The sequence below is a fragment of the Podarcis vaucheri genome, assembly GCF_965113315.1.
Source record: "Podarcis vaucheri genome assembly, chromosome: 11".
NCBI classification, from domain to species: Eukaryota; Metazoa; Chordata; class Lepidosauria; order Squamata; family Lacertidae; genus Podarcis; species Podarcis vaucheri.
Window position 1 is genome coordinate 17,970,006 of NC_138749.1, and position 6,107 is coordinate 17,976,112.

The following is a 6,107-nucleotide window of genomic DNA, read 5'->3' on the forward strand; positions in this document are numbered from 1 at the left end:
CCTGATGTCACTCTCAGGAGCTGGAGTCATGCGCAGGGTCAGCAATAAAACACCTGATGTCAATGAAGTCAACTCTTCATTCAAAGAAACAAAACAAATCACAGCAACTCTTCCCAGTAGGTCTGGCTCCAATGAGGCAAAGCTGAAGGTCTCCACCTTCCCATTGCTCTCTAAAGCTCCTTCCCTGGTTTCTTCCCCAGCAGCCTAAGGCTCCATCACCTTGTCTCTCATTCTTCATTTCTCTGCATGCTCTGGGAGCCGATGGGGGAGGGGAGCTGGTCGCAGCAGGAGGGGGGAGAAGCTGCCTTTCCTTGACTATGCAGCCCTCCTTTCCTGCCTGCTAAACTTGATGGCAGGTTTATAGGCCAGAAGGACATCTTGTATATACTTCTGATTCCGCTGAATAATCTTTCCCCGCAGAGGTGTGTCTGGCATCATCACTGTATAGCTTATGCTCTTTGCTGAAGATGCACACAACAGGCCTTTGACACCTGAGATTCATCTCCTTCAGGACCCACCCTATTCTGATAGTGAATTGTTTTAATTGATTTTAATACTGAATTTTTGCATTGTCGTAACACGCCCTGGGACCTTATGACAAGGGGCAGGTAAGAAATCCACCTGATGAATAATAAAACAAAAAACAATGATATATGCTATTTTCCCATTGAAAAGTGCCTTCCCGGAGTGGATTTTACCCGTGTATCTTTTCCCCAGGAGGAATGACATGCAGTTGGGAAATGGTGCAAGCAGAAAGTCCCTCTTCCTGTCTTCCACAACGACTTTGTCGTTGTTATTGTTTGAGGGGCGGCAGGTTAAATCTAAAAAAGAGAATCAGAAAACTACATGGAGCATAGTGTAGCTTTGTAGCACTATCCTCAGATAAGTGAATCAAAGTTTTCAAAAAGTTTCATTCTCAAACTTCAGGGCATCTGAAACAAAGTACAGCTTGTTTTTCTCTATCACCCATAACATCTGTCTAATTTTAATCTCTGCCAGCCCAGCTTTTAGACTGCTTATAGAGGTGTGTGTGTGTGTGTGTGTGTGTGTGTGTGTGTGTGTGCCTTTATGTGTGCAAGTGTACGCACAGAATGTGACACTCTTGTCTGTGGTTGATACATTTGTTTACAATTGCCTTACCAGAAGAACCACTGGCGCTCATTAGCAACATTTTACAGACGAGTGCAGGGTAAAAGTGAGTGACTGTGGCTTATATGTTTCTCATGTAGAGCAGAATTTGTTCCTCAGCGTGCATTTCATCGGCTAAGGGGGCAGGGAGGCAGAGAGCACCAGTTTTCTTAGAGGCATTTAAGGTAACTAGGAGTCTTCAGAATTATTTTAAGTCAATGTGCAGAAGTCAGCACACCTCACCTCACCAGCTATGTTCCTTTCTTCTCCCTGCCAGTGGCGTAGTGTGGGGGGTGCAGGGGGGGGCCAGCCGCACCGGGCGCAACATCTGGGGGTTAGGGTTAGGGGGTGCAAATCCACGGGTTAGGGGGCGCAAATTACTTGCCTTGCCCCAGGTGCTGACAACCCACACTACGCCACTGCTCCCTGCCCATTGTTTCTCCTATCTTTCATACACCATCACCCTAAGACTCCTCCTCCAACTCCCCTCCCCCATGTCTTCCAGATCTCTCCTTTCCTATCTCACCCTTAAGCTTCCTACCCAGTCTATGGGCTTTGTTTTCATATTTCGCTTTTGCATGTGAATAAATCATTGGGACGCGGGTGGCGTTCTGGGTTAAACCACAGAGCCTAGGACTTGCTGATCAGAAGGTCGGCGGTTCAAATCCCTGTGACGGGGTGAGCTCCCGTTGCTCGGTCCCTGCTCCTGCCAACCTAGCAGTTCGAAAGCACGTCAAAGTGCAAGTAGAAAAATAGGTACCTCTCTGGCGGGAAGGTAAACGGTGTTTCCGTGCGCTGCTCTGGTTCACCAGAAGCGGCTTAGTCATGCTGGCCACATGACCCGGAAGCTGTATGCTGGCTTCCTTGGCCAATAAAGCGAGATGAGCGCTGTAACCCCAGAGTCAGCCACGACTGGACCTAATGGTCAGGGGCCCCTTTACCTTTAAATCATCAGGAAAGATGAAGAGGGTGGTGTGTTTGTGCATGTGTATTGCTCGATATACCACATCTCTCTGCGACATTATTAAGCATGTGGGGTAATTTCAGCAGAACTGCCTGCAAGAGACAAAAGCGCCATGTTAAAGCAGTTATCCTTAGCAAGAGGTATCCTCTGCCAGTTTTAAATCACAGATCCAGACATGTTTGCACCAAAAACAAAGGCAACAAGCATCTACCATATTGGTTTCCCTATGCTTGGAAAACCCCTTCCCTGGGCACCAGTATTAAATGCAAAACCGGAAGAAATGTCTGTGAAGTGATGCCCATCGAGATTTCCATGCTGAGAGCACCATATATGGGGGGGGGCTGACAGCAGCTAACCCCAAACCCACCAATTCTTGACGCAGTAAATGGAGAACCAAAACTACGTAAGAGGAGCTGACATAGGAGGTGCTTCCATATATGAGAATTTCCTTGGGAAAGTCCTCTGTCTCTGCGGTGGCACCCAGACTCCTTATACTCATAGTGTTTTGGTTCCTTTCTCATCTTTAGGCTGCTCACGCTCTCCTTTTTGGGAGTCAGCGATTCACCTTATAGTTACATGTGTGTGCTGGTCCCGGGGGGGGGGGGGAGGTACTAATACCGTATCCGAAGTTCAGTCCAGAATCACTAGCAGGGTAGACGATCACTAGATGAGACGCGGGGTCCGAAACAGGGAGCCGGGCGGGGAAGCAGGAACGCTGGTAGGGCAGCAGCAGGAAGCCAGGTGGGTAACAGGAACACTGGTAGAGCAGAAGCAGGAAGCTGGGCGAGGAACAGGCACACCGGGAGTGCAGATCTAGGTCTGGGTAAAGCAGGTACTCCACAACGACATTGCTCCCGCAACCTGGGACCGGGCTGCCTGACCTTTATCTTCTTCTAAGGCCGGGGGCGGTCCCGGCCCCCAGGAGTCCCGCCTCTCCTGGCCTTAAGGCGAGCACTCCTCCTGGGAGAGACCAGTTCCCTTCGCCTCTCTGCCCTAAGCCTCTGCAGTTCAGGAGAGGCCGAAGGGTTACTGGGCCCCGAGGGAGGCTCACCTGTAGCCACTGAGTCCTCCAGCACCTCTGGGGCCGGAATGGTCTCACCTGGTGCCTGCCCCTGAGGATCTGGTGCAGGTGCAGGCTCCTCAGCATCTAGGCCTTGCCCCAGTTCAGCCGGCCCTGGAGGCGGGGACTCCTGTGCCGGCTGGGATTCCTCCGGTTCACTCTCAGACTCGGAATCCCAGGCCATCACAATGTGATTAAGTGGTCACAGAGCCTAGGACCTGCCAATCAGAAGGTTGGCGGCTCGAATCCTCGTGACGGGGTGAGTTCCCGTTGCTCGGTCCCTGCTCCTGCCAACCTAGCAGTTCGAAAGCACGTCAAAGTGCAAGTAGATAAACAGGTACTGCTCCAGCGTGACGGTAAACGGCGTTTCCGTGCGCTGCTCTGGTTCGCCAGAAGCGGCTTAGTTATGCTGGCCACATGACCCGGAAGCTGTACGCCAGCTCCCTCAGCCAGTAAAGCGAGATGAGCGCTGCAACCCCAGAGTCGGCCTCGACTGGATCTAATGGTCAGGGGCCCCTTTACCCTTTACCTTTATGTGTGATGTATCAGTTAGAGTTTCACACCAGGACCTGGGAAACCAGAGTTCAAATCCCCACCCCTCAGTCATGGAGCTCACTGGGCACCCTTGGATTGGTTATTGGCCACTATAGACCATCTTGGAAATTTGCTTGTTCACTTTGCATTTGGATATCTCATAATTTTTGCACGCTGATTCCTGAGATGAAGGAATGGTTTTTTATCTATATTTGGATACAATTTGATGCCATTTTGAATCAAAATGGTGGACAGAACCTTTCAAAACTGCATTGATTGTAAACACTGCACTGAGGTTTTAGTTTTCTGGCACCTGTGTCTGCGCAGATGCGATTTCCGGCATCTGCGCATGCATAAACATGATTTCCGGTGTCTGTGCATGCGCAGACGTGATTTCCGGCACCACAGAAGCAAGTCCCTGCACTGCACTGTGCCGGTTTACTGCAGCCCGTGGGGATTCATTGAGTGAGCGGCTCATGGGCCGGTTAAACGACCCCTGTGGGCAGCTTGTGGCCCATGGGCCTTAGGTTGCTGACCTCTGGTTTATTGTATAGTTTGCATTCTGTTCTTAAGGGGAGAGGGTCAAGGCTGCCTGGGAGTGGGCCCCAGCCAACAGAATGTGTGATGGGCTCTGTGGGGTGGTGAATGCTTCCCTCTGTGAGGGAGCCTTCCCAGACCCATTGAAAGAGATGATCATTAAACCACTTATTAAAATTAATAATAATAATAATAATAATAATAATAATAATAATAATAATAGGACCTGGCCAATATGGCTATCGCCCAGTCTCAAATCTTCCATTCTTGGGCAAGGGATTGAGCGGGTGGTTGCTGAACAACTCCAAGCACACCTGGAGGATGTGGACCATTTGGATCCCTTCTAATCAGGATTCAGGCCTCATCATGGGACTGAAATTGCCTTGGTCACACTGGTCAGTGACCTCTGACGGGCTAGGCACAAAGGTCAAAGCTGTTTCCTAGTTCTGCTGGATCTCTCAGCGGCCTTTGATACAATCAACCATGACATCCTCCAAACCGTCAAGAGGAGCTGGGGGCACTGTCATACAGTGGTTCCGCTCCTTCCTCCTGGGCCGTGTTCAGAAAGTGGTGGTGGGGGATGAGTGTTCAGACCCCTGGGCTCTCACTTGTGGGGTGCCTCAGGGTTCTGTCCTCTCCCCCATGCTTTTTAATATCTATATAAAGCCACTTGGAGAGATCATCAGGGGGTTTGGGCTGGGTGTTCATCAGTATGCAGATGACGCCCAGCTCTACCTCTCTTTTAAATCAGAACCAGTGAAGGCGGTGAAGGTCCTATGTGAGTGCCTGGAGGTGGTTGGAGGATGGATGGCGGCTAAAAGTTTGAGGTTGAATCCTGACAAGACAGAAGTACTGTTTTGGGGGGACAGGGGGCAGGCAGGTGTGGAGGACTTCCTGGTCCTGAATGGGGTAACTCTGCCCCTGAAGTACCAGGTACACAGCCTGGGAGTCATTTTGGACTCACAGCTGCCCATGGAGGTGCAGGTCAATTCTGTGTCCAGGGCAGCTGTCTACCAGCTCCATCTCAGATGCAGGCTGAGACCCTCACCTGTCCGCAGACTTTCTTGCCTGAGTGGTGCATGCTCAAGTTATCTCCTGCTTGGACTACTGCAATGCGCTCTATGTGGGGCTACCTTTGAAGGTGACTCAGAAACTGCAATTAATCCAGAATGCAGCAGCTAGACTGGTGACTGGGAGTGGCTGCTGAGACCACATAATACCAGTCCTGAAAGACCTACACTGGCTCCCTGTACATTTCCAAGCACAATTCAAAGTGTTGGTGCTGTCCTTTAAAGCCCTAAACGGCCTCGGCCCAGTATACCTGAAGGAGTGTCTCCACCCCCATCGTTCAGCCCAGACACTGAGGTCCAGCTCCAAGGGCCTTCTGACAGTTCTCTCACTGCAAGAAGTAAGGTTACAGGGAACCTGGCAGAGGGCCTTCTCAGTAGTGGCGCCCACCCTGGGGAACACCCTCCCACTAGATGTCAAGGAAATAAAGAACACTCTGACTTTTAGAAGACATCTGAAGGCAGCCCTGTTTAGGACAGGAGCGTTCAAGCGGGAGAAACTGCTTTGCTTATGCAGCAATATTTGTAATGGTTTCATAAACACAAAGCAAAGCAACACAGCAGCTGTGATTTTATGTGGGTGTTTTTTAAAATAAATCAACCGGAATACCCCTTAAATGCATCTGTCTGTCTGTCTGTCTGTCTGTCTGTCTGTCTGTCTGTTTATTTATTTATTTATTTATTTATTTATTTATTTATTTATTTATTTGCCTGTGCATCCATTAGCCTACGCTGCAGAACTTAGCTCCGCTCCTGTCCTGACCCTGGAATTTATGATCTGCCTCTAGTGCAGAACCAGGAGGTGATGCTAAAGCTA